General features: G+C 38.1%; 1 pseudogene; it reads left to right on the top strand.

Moving 5' to 3' along the window:
- Window positions 1-3,073: 3,073 nt before the first annotated feature.
- LOC114022887 overlaps window positions 3,074-23,084 on the top strand; it is a 40,558-nt pseudogene continuing 20,547 nt past the window's right edge.

The raw sequence follows: 23,084 nt of genomic DNA, 5'->3' as shown, positions 1-23,084 counted from the left end.
TACTAATAATAGAAATGCAAATCAAAACAACCCTGAGGTTTTATCTCATGCACTGCAAATGGGCAAAAATAACAAAAAATACCAACAGTCAATGTTAGAGAGGTTATGGAAAAATAGGCACACTGGATACATTGTTGGTGAAGTAATAAAGTGTTAGAGCCATGTGGAAAGCAATTGGGAATTATGCAAATAAATGACTAAAATGTCTATACACTTTGAACCAGAAACTCCATTACTGGGCTTATACCCCAAGAAAATCACCAATACGAAAAAAGTTCCTATATACTACAAAATATTTATAGCAGCACTTTTTTTTGAAAGCTAAGAATTAGAAACAAAGTAGATGTCCATCAACTGTGGAATGGTTAAACAAATTGTGGTACGTAAATGTAATGGACTACTATTGTGCTATAAGAAATGATGTTTGTGATGAATGCAAAGTAAAGATCTATATGAACTGAAGCAGAGTGAAGTAAGCAAAGCTAAGAAAATAATATACTGTATACAGTGACTATCACAATGTAAATGGAAAGAATGCTGCACCAAAAAATCAAAATGAAATGAAAATGAAATGAAAAAAATTATGAAGATAAAGTAGAATGCAAATGAATATATATGAGAAGATATCCTCAGCCTAACCCTCTGTGGAGGTGGGACTGCACAGGTGCTAACATACTGCACATGTTTTTGGACTTTTTCTATGTATAAATCAGTTGTGCTGACTTTTTTCCCCTTCTATAAAAAAATACTATTTGTGATATGGGATGGCTCTTGCGGAGGGGTGAAGAGAGGGATACATAGAATGTAAGAAACTTGAAATATCAATAAAAACCATAAAAATAAATAAGAAATAAAATCAACCCAGAAAGAAAATATGAATCATACTCAATCCTACAGGTACCAATATTATTTGCATATATTAAGAGACATCAATGCACTTGACCAGTGAGAATCCTGGTTCAAGGAGCATTTTCCTGATGTAGTTATGTCCTTGAAGTCACATCCAAAGTTTTAACAATGCAAATAGAATTTTATGAAATCCCTGCCTACGTAAGATTTTTTCTTCCAACAAAAGACTTCAAGGTCCAATTGAAATGCTAAAATAAATTACTTTTGTACCTTATAATCCTATAGGGCTCATTCATCCTCCTTATTTTCCTGCTAACCATGGATTAGAGTCAAAACAACCTTAAATGACAGATAGGAGCTATGCAACTCTGGGAAAGTCATATCTCTCATGTTCAGTTTCTTCATCTGTAAAATGGGGAAAATAGTAGCACCTAGTTGGGATTGTTATAAGGATCAAATGAGATAACATGATCCTCCTCAATGTGAGTGCTTTTGTATCTGTTGATTATCTCCAATTTATTCTGTATATATCTTGTTTTCATATTGTCTCCCCATTAGATCGTGAGCTCCTTGAGATCAGGGGCTGATTAGGGAGGAGGCTTTTTTTTGTATCCCCAGGTCTTAACATAGTGCCTGGCAAATAGTAAGTGCTTAATACATTTTTTTTTTCTTTGCAAGGCAATTGGGGTTAAGTGACTTGCCCAGGGTCACACAGCTACTAAGTGTCAAGTGTTTGGTCTGGTCACATTTGAAGTCAGGTCTTCCTGACTCTATCCACTCTGCCACCTAGTTGCCCCTACATTTTTTACTAACATAAGTAACATACCAACTGTAGACTTTTAGGTACTATGTTAAATGCTAGATATTATTATTGTGGTTGTTATTATTGTTATACCTCTAAGCATCTCATATAACTCCATAAGACTCATCTAAAAAATTATAGATGAGTTATTATATGCACTGGTCAGAGTTTCCTTTGTTGATGTCACAGACTCCTCAGTTAGTATGACATTTTTCTATTATCGCCATGATCTTTCTCTCTTGCCTTTTTCTCTATCTCCTTTTTCCTCTCTTCCTTTATCCCCCTCTCTCTTACCTCTCTTTTGCTTCTTCATTCTCTTTTTCTCAGTTCCCTTCCTTCTGTCTTTCTTTCTCTTTCCACTCATCTTTTCCCTTTTCTCACTTTTCCCCTTTCATCCTTTTTCTGAAAACCACTTCTTATTTATATTGTTTCTTCTTCTTTACATGGAATGGTTTTTACATCTAATTCAATTCTGCTCCCTATTTCCTGATGCTTTGGCTTTCTGTTCCTGCGGTTTCTCCAGTGACAGTCAGCGTGAAGGATGTGTCTCAGTAATACATATTTTTGCCGTCTTCAAACCTTAACAAATAATTTTACATTTCATCTTTCCTACTAATTTACATTTCAAAAGCATAATGTATGACAATCTCTCATTACTTTGACACTGAGCTTTAACCCAAAGATCAATACTTTCCTCCTTCATCAAATGCATAATTTAAAGGTCAAAGTTGTAGGACTTGAAGCAACTCTTTTATTCTTCTTTAGATCCACAATCTTTTGTTTGTGACACCCGATTTGCTTACCAGTCAAATCCACCCTCACCAATAGATTTGAAATGTTTCTTAGATCTCTTGGGCTGCAGTTACTATTAGTCCTAGAGCTATTTTTGATCCAACCTTTAAAAAAAATTAACCTAATGGCCAATCCCTACATAATATGGTAAACTCTATTTGATTTCTTAAACTGAGTAAAAACAGTGGGCTAACCATTTCCTGATTTGTCATTTTCACTGCATAAACATTTTGGCATTACTGTCAATCCTCAACTTTCATGGCAGTAGCATTTCTAGAAAACAGCACAAAAGTAAAAAAAAATGGGAATGCTGATGCATTGAATCTATGGTAAATGAGTGGTTAGGTACCCATGTCCACCAGAAACTGTAATTTTTCACTAGAGATTGCTGAAAACACATTTTTCTGCATATAATTCTTCATAACAAAATATTAATTCTGGTAATACTGTACTTTTCCTAACACAGGAACCATGCAATAACCTATAAAATGCAGGAGAGAGAACAGGCATCCCAGAAGAGACAAGAAGGGGCAGAAGCAATAATGTCAGAAGAGCCCCAAGGTGAAAAAGGGAAACGGGCAACCTGCCATCTCTAATCTTCCTTTGACTCAGTGGTTGAACTGATCCCGAATGAAAAGCACGTGCCTCAGGGCGAGTTTCCGCTCCAGGCTGGCCGCGGAGCCCCAGGCTGGCCAGCTGCACAGGCAGCAGGAGAGGCTGGGTGATTGTTTGGCCACCCAAGGGCAGGCATGACCACCATCTCATTTACCCACAAACTTAGCTGCTTTTCCATTTTTTCAATTCCCTCATCCTGCACTTAAGGGGTTACTTTAGCACTTTCTGGGGCAGATTCATGAACACTTTTGTGGAAAGTGGACTCCTAAGGCCCAACCAAAGCAGCTGCAGACATTCCAGCACAAAGTTTATCTAACACCTTTATTTTCTCACTAAGCCACATCACTGACTTTGCAGGCTTGGGCTTAAAAGTCAGAGGATTTACACTAAGCTTTGGGGCCATAACTGCAACACAAAACTTGAGTTTTAAAGGCAAACGGTGAAAATATGTGATGAAGGGACAGGGAGCCTTCACAATGATAGGGTGAACAAGACCACTGAAGCACCTGATAGGAATCAGCCTCTTCACGAACTTGCCCGCATTTTGCCTCTCATTTTTTCCTCTACTATGCACAGCTACAAATGTGCGAGGTTGCCAACGTGAAAGTGAAAATGAGGTTACTAATGGTGAAAGTATTGAAAAGTAAATGCCGAATGTTGAGGATTGACTGCAAATAATTTTCAAAGTCTAATGAATTATCTTCAAGACATAACATAGTACAGTATTTATCACCTCCAACAAATTAGAAAGAACAATGCTTTATAGCCAGGATACCTATATTTGAATGTTGGCTCCAGCACCTGATAGCTATTCCAATTTAGTCAAGGTATTAACCTTCAATATAATCCTGTATGAAATAAGGACAGGAGTAATTTCATAGAATGATAGGTTTAGAGCTAGAAGAGACCCTAGAAGTCATCTGGTCCAACCGCATCAGTATTACAGATGAGGAACTGAGGCTGAAGGTTAAATGACTGCCCAAGGTAGCCCAGGTTGTAAAAAGCAGAGATGGAATTTGAGTGCAGGTGCTCTGTTTTTAAATCTAGCCCTATTACTACTGCACCCCACTGCCTAGCCCTCAGGATTACTGGGAAGAAAGTGTTTTCCAAACTTTAAAACATAGAAATGTGAATTATTATTATAATCATCTAAGGCTACATTGTCTTATATATAGGTTCATGTCTTGATTGGTTGAACATACAGACACATACATACACACATCTATCTAGATATATAGATTAGATAGATAGATAGATAGATAGATAGATAGATAGATAGATGATAGATAGATAGATGTGTGTATATTTCCATTCACAAAATCTCTGGATCCAACCTACCTTTCCAGATTTATTTTACTTATTTAATTTATTTATTTATTAATCCCTTCACACAATCTATATTCTAGTGGAATGGGACTAGTGTCTGTGCCTTGGACTCAGCAATTGATCTTCCACTTTCATACCTTTGCACTTAGTCTTCCCACGCTTAGGATGAATTCCTTTCCACATCACCTCTACCTCTTAGAATCTTTAGCTTGCTTAAAGGTTCAACTTGGGTACTATGGCAAACCCTTCCTGATTCTACCTAACCATCAATGCTCTCCTTGAATTATATTATGTTTACTTATTTTTATATCTCCCAGTAAAATGTTAAATTATTGAGGGCAAAACCTTTCAACTTTTTGCTTTTTAATCCCCCACACTTAACAATAAATCCTTGTACATGTTGTATATGTTGTTTATGTATGTCCTTGTATATGTTGCTTGATAAATGTTAATTGAATTGAATATATATGTGTATATATTGCGTCAGGACTCTCCCCCACCTCCAACACCCAACCATTGGTCTTAGTTCCAACCTCAGCCCTCATGGTCATCATCTGGGGAGACGACTTCTTTGGAGAAGAGGCCAGCCATCCCCACCAACTACAACCCAATTACTACCCACAGAGGAAGCACACCAGCCTAGTTTAAGCAGCAAGGCACCCTGGAGGAGAGACAAGAGGCAGCATGTGCCACACAAATTAGACCACCACTACCACCAACTTGACCACCATTTCCCCTCAGACTCTGGTGGAGACAGTTCAGATTTGAATCAAGATCCTAACCTACAGCAATTCTTCCAGCCATAACCTGCAACCATCCGTAGGAAGCAATCCCTGTTGAGCCACTGCTCCTGTAAACCTGGAAATGAAATCTCCTGCCATTGAAGTCTTTGGCACTGTCAGATGGTTCAACATCAGAAAATATGATTTTTACAGGAGAAATTACACTAAAGAAGAGGCATTAATATCTGCTTTGCCACTGAATCCTAAGGACCACAAGGGTCTTCCATCCTACTTGCAGTAGAATCTTCTATATGTGCTGTCTTACCCCAATTAGGATGTGAGTTTCATCAGAGCAAAGACTGTTTAATTTGTCAATTTGTATCTCTAACATTTAGCAGGGTGTTTGGCATATATTAAGTGCTTAATAAATGTTTTGTTTCACTTATTCACATATATGTATATGTTTATATATACATATATATGTATGTGTATCCACACACACGCACATATTGTTCACCTGGCCAAATTGGGTAACATGGGAAACTTATTAGCACTTCCTAATTAATTTTTAGTCTATGAGTCAATATTTATAATGATGAGACTTTGATTTCAATATCCCTTTGCCTAAGCAATTTATTGCATCTTGGTAGAGATGATATGATCCTGTTGTTAAAATAAAAATAACATATACCCGGAATTATTCCAAAAGTCCTTCTAGGTTCTCCATCCTAATGACCAGTATATGTGAGTGAATGTTTTCATACAGTAGAACCACACCAAGGGTGACAAGTGCTTTGCCCCAGAAAACTGAAATGTAAAGAGTGATAATGACACTTCCTTCAGTAGTATACAAACAACTGAGCCTAGCACCTAGTTATCAGCAATAATTAGTCAATATAGAAAGCTCCTGGGTAGGGGAGAGACTCTCTGCTGCAGATATAGTTCACATGAGATGCAGTCCATCTGATTCCTTCCTGTCAGTCCTACCTTCCCTGCCACAGCTGAATTTGCCTCTAAAAGTTAATTTTGGAATTTATTCAACGCCATTTGACCTGGGTGCAAAAATTGCCAATTCTAGCTCTGATGCATTGGTCTAGATTGGTTTAACACTCAAGAAGCCAGTATGGGTTACAGTGAAAATTCATTCAAATCAAGATTCTAACCCATTGAATGGAAGAGAAAAATGTAATTTGAGTAAGAGAGGAATATAAAGAGGAAAAGGGGCAGCTAGGTTGTACAGTGGATTAAGCGCCAGACCTGGAATCAAGAGGACCCAAGTTCAAATCCAGCCTTAGACACTTACCAGCTGTGTGATCCTGGGCAAGTCACTTAACCCCATTTGCTTCAGTTTCCTCATCTGTAAAATGAGCTGCTAAAGAAAATAGCAAACCACTCCAATATCTTTGCCAAGAAAACCCCAAATGGGGTCACGAAGAGTCAGGCATTATTGAAACAATTTAACAACAACCATAGAAAGGAAAAGAGCTTTTTCTACCTTGGAAAAACAAAGGAAAGGTTACTGAAGGTTTACTAGGAAGAGCTCTGGATACAAGGTCAGAGGCCCTGGGTTCAGAACCTGGCTCTGCTTCTTGCTCCCTGTTTGGACATGGTAACCCACTTCACCTTATTACTATCTCAGTTTCTTCACATCTATAAAATGAGGTATGATCTTGAAGACCCCTAAGAATTCTACACCTAGTGGATCACATAGATATCCAGGCTAACCCCAGTCAAAGTATAATTAGTAACGTGCAGGGGTCACTCAGTCCACTACTCCAAAAGGAATTCCATGTATAACCTATATCAGATTTATTATGGTCTCAGGGAAGGGGGAGGGGAGGGAGGGGTAGAATTTGGAACTCAAAACTTTTTTTTTTTTGAATGGTTAAAAATTGTTTTAACACGTAATTGGGGAAAACTAAAATATTATTTTCTAAAAAAGAAGGAATTCCCTCTATGTACATCATAAATGACACGTGGACACCCAAAGTCCAGCTAAAGACCCAGTGATGAGGAACTCACTCTCTGCCATGACAGCCTATTCCACTTTGGGGCAGTTGCAATTAAGATGTGTTTTTCCTTAAACAGATAATAAATCTAACTTTTAAGCAACTCCATCATTGCTTTTAGTTCTAATTTATGGGGCCAAGTAGAATAAGTCTCATCCTTCCTCTTATTTGATCTCCCTTGAGAACAGCTCTATTCCTTTTTTGCTTTCTTTTATTCCTCTTCCACTCTGGAAAGTTTGCTGCCACATACATATCACCCTCATATAGAACAGATTCTCTATTCTTTCTGGAATATCTGCCAGGGGATCTAATAGATTAATTTTTTGCTAATAAGAAGGCCTTCCCCTTCTCCCAAATAATATGTATATTAAGCACTCAGTTTGAGAGGGGGAGGAGAGGGAGGATGAGGAGGGGAAATGAAGAGAACAGCATGGGGGGAAGGGGGAGGTGGGGCAGGATGGGGGGGGACTGACTGGTCAGGGAAGAAGGCAAGAGGGAGGGGGTAGATGAGGGGAGGAGGATGAGGGGAAGACTTGGTGGGGAGGAAGGAAGGGGGAAGGAGGAGGAGATCATAGTGAGGTACTTTTGGTACTTTGGTAACTAAACATAATTAGATAGATCTAAGATGAATTTGGTATTCTATTGAGTTTTGCTTCTTAAACTCAACTGTTCTATTATGATAGGTTTTGTAGTGTGTATAGATAAAGTCAGTCAATATTGGTAAAGTCATTTCAAACAGACAATGAAATGAAGATGGAGGAGGAAGATGTAAGAAGGGGAGGATGACAGGGAGGAGAATAACTAGATTTTAATAGTGGCAGCCTGGTATAATACATGGAAAGTTAATCTGGAAACCAGGATTATTTGGGTTCAAATCCCACCTATGACACATATTGGCTATGTGACCTGGGCCAAGTAATTTAATCTCTCAATGCTCTAGGCCAGTCTTTAAAACTAAAAGTTTCAGAGGTGCCAACCTGTATCAATAGAGGACATTTCCTCACCAGGATGTTTTCTTCAACAATCAAGTTATTTTAGAGGACGTGGGACCCTGAGGGACATTCTGCAAACATGCTACGTACATATGTGGACCTCAGTTATGCGGGAGCATCCTGGATGCACTTCCACAAAAGTACATGATTCTCCACCCCCATCCCTCATCCGGAATGTGAAACACAATCTTGGTTCTCTACTTACAAATAAGAGGGTTGTGTAGAGCAGATGATTTTGCCTGTCTCATTCTTCTGACCAAAGGAAAATGTTTATATAGCTTATAAGATATTTCCTCATCAGCTTGGTGTTGAAAATGGTCAAGAAAATGTCTGAATCAGCCATAATGCAGAGCTGGCATTTCCAAATGTTAGTCTCCGGAAATTCATAATGAAGCCAAGGAGCACTGGATCTCATAGAACCCAAAGCCAGAGACTATGACAGTGATGAGTCTGCCATTATATTCCTCTAGGAGCTTTCTGGCAACTTTAAGAGTTTGGGTGCTTGTTTTTTTCCCAGTCTTTGCATCAAGACATGAACTTTGATGACAGGAATTACAAACCTATTTGTTAGAAAATATTTCTTTTCCCAATTTAAATGAATCAAGATGATAAAACAAAAAAAAATCTTCCCCCAAAATAGGTAAATCACAAAAACTTGCAAAAAATAAAAAACCCCCTAAAAATCCCCTCTAAAAAAGGTACTGAACAACATGACTAATGTGGAAATATGTTTAATATGATTGTACATATAGCCTATTTCAGATTGCATGCTGTCTTGGGGAGGGCGAAGAGGAGAGACTGGGTTGGGGATTTAGAACTCAAAATCTTATAAAAGTGAATGTTGAAAACTAAAAATAAAATAAATTGAGCCTTTCCCCAAGATATATGAGAAAAGGGGCAAAATGTCCAATAAGTATTTTCCCACGATTGGGGGAGGAAATTATATAGATGTAATTAAAAGTTATGGTATATTTGTGTTCTGAGTAGTAAAAATAGTCGCTGAAGTCAGAACCTTTTAAATGTTATACTGTAAGAAGCAAACAGTTTAAAAATACTTTGTCAGAGCCTGTTTTGTATCACTGGCCTTCTCAAAGTGTCCCCAGTTGGAACCCTCCCTTATAACATAAAAAGTGAAATAAATCCACAGATCAGCCATGTCTGAAAAGATAGTCTATCATGACTCCAGAGGACAAGTGGTAAGACCCGTCTCCTTCATCCTATCAGAGAAGGGGTGGATTAGAGGCGATTATTAGATAGATAGATAGATTAAAAGACTCAGGATAATTCTCGCAATTCTTTAGTCAACATTTACACTCTACCAGTTTTCTAGAGATGGGAGAGGGGGAGGGAGGGAAGAAATGTGGGAGAGACAGAAGGAGGCTTTACTGCAAGGCATTATTAGTCTAAGGCATGGATCAGAGTTCTAATGTCCTTCAGTGTTGTTCTACTTTACATTACTGTGATCATCAGGCAAATTGTTCTCCTGGTTCTTTATACTTTGCCCTTCATCGGTTAATCAAAGTCTTTCCCAGATACTCTATATTCTTCATATTTGTCCTCATTTTATGACACAATGGTATTTATTGCCTTCCCTTATGGAGGATATTTATTCCCCTTATAGTTTTTTTTGCACCACTAGAAAAAGAATTGCTACAGATATTTTTGGGGTATATGAAATTTTTCCCAGTCTTTGACTTTCCTTGATGCATTGAGGCATCTAGGTGGTTGAGGGAATACAGCATTGGATCTAAGGTTAGAAAGACCTGGGTTCAAATCCAGCCTCAGATACTAACTACATGATCCTGCTAAAGTCACTTAACTTTTATCTGCCTCAAGTTCCTCAAGTGTAAAATGGTGGTAACAAACATACCTCCCAGGTTTAATGTGAGGATCAAATAAGATAATATTCTTAAGGACTTAGTGTAGTGCCTGGAACATAATAGGTGCTTAATACTTGTTCCCTTTTCTTCCCCCTTCCTTGAGATGAATACCTATTAGTGGCTTTGTTGGGTCAAAGGGCATGATTATTTTAGTGACTCTTTTCAGTGTAATTCCAAATAGTTTGATACAGTGGTCTGACCATTTTGTGGCTACATTACCAATAAATTAGCGTGCCTACCTTTCTACAGAACCTCCAACATTTATTGTCATTGTGGACAATTGATGAGTATGAAGTAATTTGCACTTCTCTTATTATTAGTGATTTGGAAGATTCTTTCTTATGGCTTTTGATAGTTTTTATAGTTTCTTTTGAAAATTACTTTTCATATTGTCTTATTCTTATATGTGTATGAAATTTGTGTGCGTATGTATCTTGGGGATCAGAACTTTATCAAAAATCCTTAAGCAAATCTTCGACTTTCTTCCTATGGCTTGGGTTCCCAGGAAGGAAACTGTGTCCTCCCATATTTGAATAATTTGATTTCTCCTTTATTACTCAGTTTACATGGTTGGTTTTTATTTTAAGGAAAAAATAGGAAAACCCATTCAGGATGCTTGATGTCTGTCCTGTTGTTCCCACGGGTGCGAGAGTAAGGAGAGAAAAGAAGGAAATTAGCCTGTCACTCCAGGAAAGCAAAGCCTCCTGATAGACTGAGTAGGCTAATATTAGCTTTTCTAAGCAGTTTGCATCAAAGAATAACAAACAGCATGCAGGAAGAATGAAAGAGATTTCTGCTGCAGGTTGGCAGCCAGGAACGTATCCTATTTTGGCCCCGGCATTTCATTGCATCTCAAAAGGGCAGCGATAACTTTTGAGTGAGTTGGAAAAACAAATGAGGGAAATAGAATCATTAATTTGAGTGGGGTTGGAAGGGGTGTTAGGAAGCATCTCATCTAACCCTGTTAATTTTCAGAGAAGGAACCTGAATTCAGTTTTGAACACGGATTTGCATTCCATTTCATAAGGGAATGGCAAGTAGGTTTCACGAGGCATGAATAAGTTGGAAAAATAATACGGTGATATAGAAATATTAAATCTTTGAACTGGAAGGAGCATCTGCTTCTGCCTCCTAATTATGCAGATGGGGCAGCTAAGAGAAGCTGAGGCCATAAACTGAGACTTTTACTAAGTCGCACAACTAGTTAGTACCCGAGGTAGAGCTAGAACTAATGTCTCCTGACTCCTGGTCTGGTGCCGTCCCAATAGCGGGAACAATTATATACAAATATCTATACACACGTATCTATACACACACATATTACAAATGTATGTATATAGATAGAGATAACCATCCACTGGAGTCAAAAAGAACTGAGTTCAAATTCAGCCTCAGATACTTACTAGACACTGGGCAAGTCATTTAACTTCTCAGCCTCAGTTTCCCCAAATGTAAATTGGGGATCATAATAGCACTTAACTCCCAGGGTTGTTGTGATGATTAAATGAAATAATAATTGCAAAGCACTTAGCATAGTGTCTAATACATAGTAGGTGCTGTATAAATGTTTGCTATTATTAGAAGTTATTATTATGTACTAGATGGAAGCTAGATGGCACAGTGAATAGAGGTTAGGATCTAGAGTCAGGAAGCCCCAAGTTTAAATTCTGCTTTAGACACTAGTTGTGTGACCCCGGGAAAGTCATTTAACTTCTATTTGCCTCAGTATTCTTATTTGTAAAGTAGGGGCAATAATAGTACCTATCTACCATAAAACAAGATATTCATAAAGTGTTTTGCAAATATTAAAGCATTGTATAAATATCATTGTTATTATTATTAGATTTCATTTATGTGAAGATCAAGAGACTAGGCAGAAACACTATGAACATCTGAAGGAAGGGAGGACTAAATATGAGGCAGCATTGTCTGGAGGGCTTCTCTGAGATTCAGAAGACCTTGGCGCAGGACCTGGCTTTGCCAATAATAGCAAGTCACAAGTTCTCTGAGTCCTAATTGTTCATTTGTAAATTGGGTACAAGGATATTTACACTGGCTACCTGACAGAGTACATTGCTGTTTAGGCACTTTCAGTCATGTCCAACTCTTTGTGAACCTTTCTGGGATTTTCTTGGCAAAGATACTGGAGTGGTTTGCCGTTTCCTTCTCCAGCTCATTTTATAGATGAGGAAACCGAAGCAAACAGGGTTAAGTGACTTGCCCAAGGTCATACAGCTAGGAAATGTTTGAGGCTGAATTTTGAACTCGGATCTTCCTGACTCCAGACCCAGCGCTCCATCCACTGTGTCACCAAGCTGCCCACAGTGTACATAGAAACACAGAATTCCAAAGTCGAAAGGTACATCAGTGGTCACCTTATCCAATTCATATAGGAAGGGAATTCCCAATATGACATATCTGACAAGGTGTTGCCTACCCTTTGCCTAAAGACCTCCAGTCAAAGGGGGAACCCACTCCCTTTCAAGGCAAGTGAAATCACTTTCAGAGAGTTCTAATCATTAGGAAGGGGCAGCTAGGTGGCATAGAGCATAGTGGGCAGGACCTTAAATTCATTTTCACAGGTTCAAATTCAGCTTCAGACACTAACTGTATGATCCTGGGCAAGTCACTTAATCCTGTTTACCTCAGTTTCCTCATCTGTAAAATGAGCTGGGGAAAGAAATGGCAAACCACTCCACTATTTTTGCCAAGAAAACTCCAAAGGAGTCATGAAGAGTCAGATACAACTGAAAAATGACTGAACAACAAGAGATGGGAAAGGGTAAGAAATTAATTTCTTAAGGAATTAGAAATTAGGACACGTGATATTATGGGAAAGGCAGTGTGATACAATAATAATGATAACACTTACAAAGCACTTAAAGGTTTGCAAAGGATCTTCATATATTACATCATTTGATCCTCACAACAACTCTAGGAGGTTCAATTGTTTTCAGTCATATACAACTCTGTGACCCCATTTGAAGTGGTTTGCCATTTCCTTCTCCTACTCATTTTACAGATGGGGAAACTGAGGCAAACAGGGTTAAGTGACTTGCCCAGGGTCACTGAGCTAGTAAGGGTCTGAGGCCAGATTTGAATGCAAAAAGATGAGTCTTCCTGACTCCAAGCCTAGCACTCTATTCACTTCTCCACCTAGGGAAGTAGGTACTTATTATTATCCCCATTTTACAAATTGAGGATGAAAGGTGTTCAGTGGCTTGACCAGGTTCACAGAGCTAACAAGTGTCTGAATCAGGATTTGAACTCAGGTCTTCTTGATTTGTAGTCCAGTTCTCTACCCACAATGCTGTTTAGCCACCTTGTATTTACCTACCTGGGGGTTAGGCACCATTGTGAATGAACTTACTACTTGCCACCTAAAATAAACTCTCTAAAGTTGAAAGAAAGGTAATCCCATATACCTTAGAGGTCATTATATTGCCACTCAAGCACAAACTAGAGCTAATTATTGTAACAAGAGATTAAAAATTGAAGATCCTGGTGGACTTGGTGTCAGGAAGACTGTAGTTTGAACCAACTTCAGTTTAACTGTGTGACCCTGGGCAAGTTAATAATGTTTCTGAACCTCAGTTTCCTCACTTTTAAAATAAGAATTGTAATCACACCTATTTCTAAGGGTTGTTATGAGGATTTTACACACACACACACACACACACACACACACACACACTTTGAAAACCTTAAAGTGCTCTATAAATGTCAGCTAGAATAATATTGTCTATAGATGTTCTCCGTGATAATCCTTGTGACTCCTTGCTTGGAATTCACCACCACATTTTCCAGTAAAACTCAACCTTTCAAAACCTCATCGTGGGCCTCAGTAAGAATTGCCTCTAGAGGTGAAGAGCAGCAATAAATGACCCCATGTGGCCACCATATTTTAATTTAAATGAAGAATTAAAAACACATTGAGACAAAACACCCATCCCAATGGCACACTAGTGATAATAACCCATTAGGACCATGTGCCATACTGTTGTCATTTCAAACATCAATGATAACCTGCACACATAAACATGTATATATAGGTGTGTGTGTGTATATACATATATATGCATGTATATACACATATATGCATGCATGTTGTCATTTCAAACATCAATGGTAACTTCCACACATAAATATGTGTATATATGTGTGTGTGTGTATATATGTATACATATACATATATATCAGACAAAATATACTACCAATGATCTGAAAGTGTGAGCTGTATTGGAAATCTATCACTTTCATAAGGTCTATACTTTCTTTTATGCATCTGATTAATGTTGGAGAGTGCAAAGGCCAGAATATTTGGCTTCTCTCTGAGATAATTGTTTGGCACTCAAACCGAGAATCCCAGAAGGGGAGAGATATGAAGCAAAGCAGTGAAGAGCATAGAAAACAAGTCTCTGTATTTCAGGTTTCCAAGCCAAATTTTTCCAAACTATTTTTCATAATCCCTCAGTAAAGGAGACCAAATACAGCTGTGTACTTGAGTTGAATAATTGTAAGCCAAGATACTTTTAAATGATCATTTCACAAAGTAAAGATAAATTCATCATCATCATAACTATTGATTATCACAGCAAGGCTCTAATTATCCCTATGTCCAGCCTCACCCTGGTATCTAGGGAGGCCTTTCAACTCTTTCAGGTCCTCCCCGGGCATTAAATGACTGCTTATGTTTCCAAAACCCCAAAGCAACTAGCTAAAATGCAAATATGCTATTATATGGCATCACATCTCTCCCTAGGATTAATTTTTAAAAACTGAATTAAGTTAAACTAGTTTGTAGGTACAGACAAGCCTACAGAGATCAGTCTTCAGCAAAAAAGGAAAACTATTTAATAAAAGGAATTACTTTAAATGATGACTGTACTTTTCTAAGGTCAAGACCATGAGAAACTAAAGCATCATTTTGAACATTCATAAATTTGTTTTCATTTTTTGGCAATAACCTAACTTCCCAATTTTATGAAATAGATTTATAAAACAGAACAAAAAACCTCCCAGGCCATGAAATCTTTTTAAAGATGATTTTAATGTAAACAAATTCCAAACATATGGATTAAATTTTCCTTCAAAAATAAAGGGATTTTTGAGCACTTTGGTTTTTGCTAAACCCAAATCGCACAAAAAGTGCAGTGGACGCACAATGAAGCCAAATTCAAGCCCTCCTTGTTTCAAATGGCCAGGAAAGACATCTCCAAATGTTAATCATAGTTTACCTTCTAGGGCTGGAATAGGTATGGATTGGGAAGTGATTCACCTTCCATAAAGCAATGTATTTAAATATCATGGAATTTGATAGCCTATCCTTGGGGAACATATACGACCTTCTCAAGTGCAATCTATTTTGACTGTTATGATATTTAAGAAAACTTATAGAATGAAACTAATGTTTTCTGGTAAGGATAAAGTTGTTAATTTTTATCAACGATGAAGTTATTATTTTGTTCAGAGTAGCTAAATTATCAGACAAAAGTCATCTGCCATTTAATTACCTTTCAGTGCGTATGTGTATGAATGTGTGTATGAGTATGCATGTAAGTTTACAATTGAAAGGCTAGGTCAATGAAGAAAATTAGTTTTAAAAGGAAAATCTTCCATTTTAAAGGTTTGTTTTTCAGTGATATTGATTTGCGGAAACATAGTTGAAACTAAGCAAATGATCATTGGACTAACAAAGCAAATTATACTCTTCTCTCTGAAATATCTTTCGACTTCATAATGTTGCTTCACATCCAATAACTCCAGTTTACAAATCACTTTCATTTATATTTTATAATTTGACTGTCACTATAATTCATTCTAATAATGTTTATGTAGCACTTTAAGGCAGTAAGGTTGTGCAGGGGATAGAACACTGGGCCTAGAGTAAGAAAGATCTGAGTTCAAATCCAGCCTCAGACTCTTGACTAGCTATGTGACTCTAGGCAAGTCACTTAACCCGTTTGTCTGAGTTCCTCATCCATAAAATGGGGACACATAGGAGAAGAAAATGGCAAACCACTGCCAATATTTTTGCCAAGTAAACCCCAAAGTCCATGGGGTCACCAAGTTGGATACAACTGAACAACAACAGCACTTTATGTGTCATCTCATTTTTTCAGTCTTCATAATAGCCCTGTGAATTAAATATTACTAGCCTCATTTTACAAATAAGAAAAATAAGTCAGAGAAAGGTTAAAGGACTTTCGCAGGATTACACAGCTAGTAAGTGTCTGAGGCCAGATTTGAACTGGGAAAGATGAGTCCTCCTGACTCCAGTGCCCACCATTCTATCCACTGCACTGCCTAGCTGCTCTTGTCTCTGGCTAAGTAATACCTGTTTATTCAGACTAGATACTCCTCCTCCCCTTAGGAAAGGGCACTGGTCATAATGATTTTTAGACCAGCAGTTTTATACCAAACCTTTTGGTCTCAAGACCCTTTAAGCTCTAAAAACCTATCTATAGAGGACACCTCAAAGAGTTTTTGTTTACGTGTGTCTTATCTGTCAATTTTTTTTTTTTGCCATGTTAGAAATGCTCTTAGCCTTAGTATCATAATGAAACTAGTTTTGATATCACGATCCTCCAAAAAGGTCTCAGGGGTCCCTGGACCACTCTTTGAGAACCAATGAATTAGACCATCAGTCTTTTTTTTTTTAATTTTTTTATTAATTTATTTTGATTTATCAACAATTACTTCCATATGCTTTTGAGTTTAGACCATCAGTCTTTTGAGAAATAGATAATGAGTCTAAAAGAAACTGGATAGCATCTGCCTTTTATTTTCATAGGAATCTAAATCTTGAGTCTATAGTATTTGCTCAACACTATCGATGTGCTGAACAGTAAGTAGGAGGAAGTGAGAAAGGCTGTATGTGAAAGATTTGTGAGTAAACAATTCTGCCTTTGCTTTGAACCTATATCTGTTATTGTTGTGCAATATGTGAATCTGGCTGAAATACTGAAGTATAGAGAAATTTTGCTATTTCAAATAAACAATGAAAAAATGATTCTTGGAGAATGTAAGGGGCACCAGAAAGATGAGTCATCAAAAGAAATGTGACTAAGCAGGTAGAGGTGTCAACCTGAGATAGAAAAGGTTCATTCATTCACTAGGCTCAGGCCCTATTAGCCATCTCTGCCCTACAAAGGAGCTAAGAGCTGGAAGAAAGGGCAGAGCGAGAGCTCAGACAGGAATCAGAAACTTAATGAGTAGCTCCAAAATAGAATTGAAGTAGCAAGTGACAGGGACTCTAGATCCAATCATCAGAAAGGACTGATGTAATGATAGTCTTCAGAGAAAGCCATCATCAAGTCTGTGTGTCTGCTATGAAGACCAGACCAAGTTACTAGCCCAAAACTGCAGGGATATAAACATACCTTCACCCAAATGTTAGAAGCAACTCTAACAATGAGCTATTGAAAAAACAATGAGCCAGGAGCAAAAAAGTACTTTCAAAGATTCAGAGCCATAGACATCTCCAGGAGGGAGGATAGAGGAAGGGGAAAGAACGGCTAGATGTTCAGAGGAATAATCTTTGAAAATATATAAGGAAATGCCTTCCTTACTCATAAAGTCATGAGCTGCAACAGAACCCAAGAAGGCTAAGGCAGATGTAGAATAGAAATGACCTGTAAGTTACACAAACTCAAATGTATCTTGGGCTAATAGTCATCTGAATAGCTTGACCTAAAGGTTGCCCTTTTCTGTCCAGCTACGAATGGGGTAAGGAAATAAAAAGTGGAGTCTGTCCAAGCCAATATGGCTAGGATTTTAGTTTATAGGATCATAGGTTTTTGAGTCAAAGGAGGCCTTAGAAATCATCTATTTCTACCCCCTTTTTATAGACAAGAAAATTGAGCTTCAGTGAAAGTAATTTATTATTCAAGGTCTCAAGTGTAGAAGCTTGATTTGAACCCAGGTTTCCTGAGTTCATATCCATTATATCATACTACCTCCCAGTACCATAATACTCAAAATCTACAAAGCCATCATGATATATTCAAAGACTCTTACGATTTACCTTAAATATATGACCAGTAAACAGATTTTGCCATCAAAAGCAGAGAGAGTTCATTGCCAAGATCAGATAACTTGCAAAGCCCATTTGCTATTCCTATAGTCATGGACCATCATAATATGCTCATGGCCTTGCCAATGTGTTTAAAGGTATATTCATTAGAGTATCACAATTAAACTATCAATCCATTTGTACCACACTCTACTTGATGTGATTTAGAAGCCCCCTGATCATTCTTCCAACTTTCTCAAGGACTTAAGGCTTACGTTCTTCAATTCTTCTCCATTCACAATCAATAGGGAAACTCGGAATATGGGGAAGAGGATAAAGATAAGGAGTTCTGTTTTAGACATATGTTGAGTTTGAGATGCTTGTAATCTGCACAGAGATGATAGTTGAAGCTACAGTAGCTGATGTCATCTAAGAGAAGAAAATGGTAATGGTACAGCAAAGGAGACCAAAAAGCAGCAGCCAGACAGGTAGAAAGAGAACTAAGAGAGAAGAGTGTCAGGAAAATCCAGGGAGGGGAGGGTGTCTAGGAGAAGGACATAATCAACAACGTTAAATACTATTGAGAGTTCAAAACAGATGAGGATGGAGAAGTATTTATTGGATTTGGGAATTATGAGATCACTAACTTTGAAAGAGTAATTTTAGTTAAATGATGAGGTCTGAAACCAGTTTGCAAAGGGTTGAGGAGTCAGAAAAAAGTAGAAGTGATAAAAACGGGACTATTTTTATATGTTTGATAATGTGAAGGAGAGATATATATCATGATAGCTTTAGGGGATGGTTGGATCAACTGAATTTTTTAAAGATTGACAGAGATTTGGTCATATTTACAAGCATCAGGGAAGGAGCCAGTAGATAGAGCAAAGATTGAAAAGGGGTGAGAGGTGGTTAAAGGGGGAAGCTTTCAGAGGAGGGATGGGATCAAGGGCACAAGTATGTTGGTTAACATTGGCAAGAAGAAAAGTCACTTTTTCATCAGAGTCTTGAAGAGTAGAGTAGGAAATGATAAGGTGATCTGAAGTATAGAACTGAAGATAAAGAGGAGCTCGCTATAGATGTCCCTAATTTTTTCTAGGGAAGTGCAAGGCTAGATCTCTTATGAGAAAAAGGTATGATCTACTATAGGTGACTTGAAGAGAGAGGTTTTGGAATAGATGCTGTAGATCATAGAATAAAGTTAATCAGAGTAATAGGCTTGCCTTGCAGTACTGAAGGCCCAGCTGAAAAGATAGAACATAAATCAATAATGGTCCCACCACTGTGTGACTTCTTTTTCCAGCATTAAGTATCACGGAAGTAGGAGAGAAGAAGGCAGAGAGTGGGTGTAATCCCCATTCCGGGTTTAGAAATGTATGCATGGTAATAGATAAATGGGGCTAGTGATTAAGGGGCAGAGAAGAGCAAAAAGAAAAAAAAAGTTGAACTATTACCTACCGGGTCAAGATTTTAAATGAATAAATGTAAGGGCAGAACAGAGGTGATAGCTTGTTGACTAAAGGTTACAGAGAAAATGGAAGATTAAAAGAGGTTAGGCATAGGGAGAGATGAAAGGAAAAGACATTATGATCAGAGGAATTTCAGAGTTCTTGGTCATGGAAGTGAACACTTGTGGGGAATGATGAGATCATTTGGTATATGTCCATTTCTGTGTGGGGCTAGAGTGGAGTCAAGGTAATAATAATAATAATAATAGTAATAATAATAATCAAGGTAATAATGGCTGAGGAGTTTGAATGTATCTAAAGGGAAATCAGCCTGTAAATAGAAGTTTTCAGGAATGAGAGTGGGGGGTGACAGTGGAGAAGACTAGGAGCCAGATACTCCTTCAGAAAAGATATTAATAGATTGACTTATTTGAATGGAGTGAGCCTCACAGGAAAGCCTTCTAAGTGACAGCAACAGGGGTAAAGTCAGGAAACATTACTGAGGAACAAGAAACATGTGCTACTCCTTCTGGCTGTTTGTGTGTATGTGGTAGAGGAAGAAGTGGGAATGAATGAAGACACAGTATATTAAAGGGTTGCTAGAAATCCAGTCTTCTTAAGGAAGCCAAAGACTACCATAAAATAGAAAGAGCATGAGAAGAGGTCTAATATAGAGAGCAATTTGTTAATAGGAGAATAGTGTTTCCACAGGGTACAAGGGAAGGGTAGAATAGAACAGGGGCATGAGATAGATAAGACTGATTTGGACAGATATGGTAGACTGGGGAATAGTGGCCAGGGAAGGCAGCTTCAGAGAGAACAGTGGCAAGCTATCCTGAACAACAGATCCCAAGCAAAGAGATAAGACAAGATGTCATTATGCCTTTAAATAGCAATGGTATTATTATTTTGATTATAATTCCTTGATTAAAAGATGGGAAAAGGGTGAGTATGTACAGAATGGTAGGGTAGATGGAAAGTCATAGCCCTACATGATGGTCAAAGGCAGAGGCTGGAAGCTAGATGGCAAATGCTGGGACCTGGGTGGTTATAGGAAGGTCAAGTGTGACTGAGTTGCTGACTTTATGGTCATCAGCCAGGGATGCTCTGCTCCGATATTGAGTAGATTATCCTCTCCTGTATTGGAGGATATCTAAAAGGTCACTCTTCCTGGTTTAACACCCAGTGTGAAGTGGGCAGAGGCATCAGCATGAATGAAATGTCCTTGACTCTGCCTGATGGGGAAAGACTTCAATGCCTAGACATAACCCGATGGTCTGCCAACATTCTAAAATCACTTGCCCTAAGAATTCCGTGTGCTTTATTTCTATAACTCTGTACTTGACCTGTTTTCCCTTAGAATCCTTAAAAGATATTAACCCAGGGGCAGCTAGGTGGTGCAGTGGATAGAGCTCCAGCCTTGGAGTCAGGAGGACCTGAGTTCAAATCCAGCCTCAGACACTTAACGCTTACTAGCTGTGTGACCCTGGGTAAGTCACTTAACCCCGATTGCCATACCAAAAAATAATAATGATAATAATAATAATAATCCAACATTACTGAACTAAGGGGAAAAGGCATATTCCTTACTTCTTATAATAGGAAGGAGAATCTGTGCATTCCCATTGGCCAGATACAATAATAAAATCATTATCCAACCAATTTCAAAGCCAGAAAAAGGAAAATAAAGATGTGACAGAGATGGTATGGGAAATTTGAAGAGCCAGAGCCTGAGTTAGGTATGAATGTTCAACTTGGCTACTCTCTCACAAGGAAGCATTGGTAACTACAGATAGAGCTCATATAAATTTCAGGGCCGGTTAGAATTTGTTAGCCAAATGATTTTTGTAAGGCAGCTTTCTGTTTTATCAACGTGCCCTTGAATCCCTACTTCTCTTGTTCCTCAATATTTGCTATGCTAAGAATTATCCCCAGCCAACACCTTTAAGCTGCTCCAAAGACACCATTTTGATAAATACACAAGTATCAAAACATGGAGACCTTGTTGGAAGTGAGAGTGGAATGCAGGAAATTATTCAATAGACAGGGTTTGGTTTTCTTCCCTCTTTTTCTAAATCCTACACTGACTTTATTCAGGCTGCATCTACATTGAAGCCAAGCCTCCAGATGTTTGAAAACATCCAGATGATTGATGACATTTTTCACTTTTCCTCCAGATGTTGGGTTGCTTGCATACACTTCACCCCTTATTCTCTTGGGTCATTATGCTTTAAGGGTATGCCAGTAACAGTTCTCAGATTGCTCCCCAAGTCCTCAGGTTAAGAGATCTGAGATCTCTCCCCATAATAAATGCCCTGAGGCTATACACTATACTACAGTAAAATACTTTAAAGGTCCATGATTTCAGTGGAGTTGAGACTTTCTCCAACAACAGTGACCACTTAGTCTGTCTTTGTGAGCTGCTGTGGCCATAAAAATGCATCACTTAGTGGCCAACCTTCTGGTGATGTCCTTCTCCAAACTCAGTTTGACGGCTTCTTGGACAACACATATATAGTCTATTGCCAATTCTAGACCCAAATCCTTTCTAGGCTTAGTTAGCCATGCTCAGGCTTGCTCTCTATTAACATTAATGCTGTACTGTGGTATAGTAGTAGGACCTGAGTGGAATAAAATTTCAGTAAAAAAAAAAAATTAAATTGAAGGAGTACAATTGTTGCGATCGTGTTCACTGAGCCTTCCACAAGTCCAATAATGCCCTGAAAATCCAATCACATAAAAGTCACCAAAGACAAATATTTCTCATGAGATCTACCACTTGATCATTTTGAACTTGATCTGTGATGTAATCAGGTTTGGAAAATTTAAGGAACAGAGACACAGACGCATTCACTTTAAATTAACTACAAACTTTATTAGGTAATGGCATCTAAGGCATTAACCAAACTCTTGATCACACAAAAAGGGTACCAAGGTGCATGTTCTCCAAGGCACTTCCCATCCCTAGTTCTCTGATTTGTCCTCAGGCAGGGTAGTGAAGTCACAAATGTAGGTAGCTGAATTTGAGGAAACCAGCTCAATTCAAGACCACTTCTAGATGGCCCATAGATGTTAGTAGGCTATGAGTATTATATTGGGTAGACAAAAGGAACTGGAAGATCCAGTCTAGAGTGAGTAGATTGAATTGTCTTTCAATACCTAGGTTGGATCTAATTAAACACATTTGTCTATACATTCATGCCATACCTCATCCAAGACTAAAGAATCTGATCAAACTGTGATTTCCCAACTAATCTTTTTTTTTCCTGGCCTGGTCACTTGATGCTGGACTTTTTTTCAAGTTTAGAATGACATAAATCAAGATGACCTAACTTCATTTAGAAATCAGTGCTCTGGTCTTTTTTAGTGCCAACAAATCTTGATGCTCAAGTCCAAAGCATTCCATTTCATTTGGGATCAATTCCTACCTTTAAGACTTTTTTTGAGAAGGCCCATGGTAACTTCATTGCCAGCATTCTACTCCCCGAAAAGTATATTTCCTCCAGGGTGGCTGACCCCTCTCTCTTGTCCCCAACACCCATCTCATCCTCAGTTACATAAAAGGTTATAGACTGTAAACTGGTTGGAGGGGACTACAGTCTACTCTCACCATTTTACAAACAAGGAAATTGAGGCTA

This window comes from Vombatus ursinus, unplaced genomic scaffold (assembly GCF_900497805.2).
Source record: "Vombatus ursinus unplaced genomic scaffold, bare-nosed wombat genome assembly UNPS02014814.1, whole genome shotgun sequence".
NCBI classification, from domain to species: domain Eukaryota; kingdom Metazoa; phylum Chordata; class Mammalia; order Diprotodontia; family Vombatidae; genus Vombatus; species Vombatus ursinus.
This window is presented reverse-complemented; position numbering and strand designations above follow the sequence as displayed.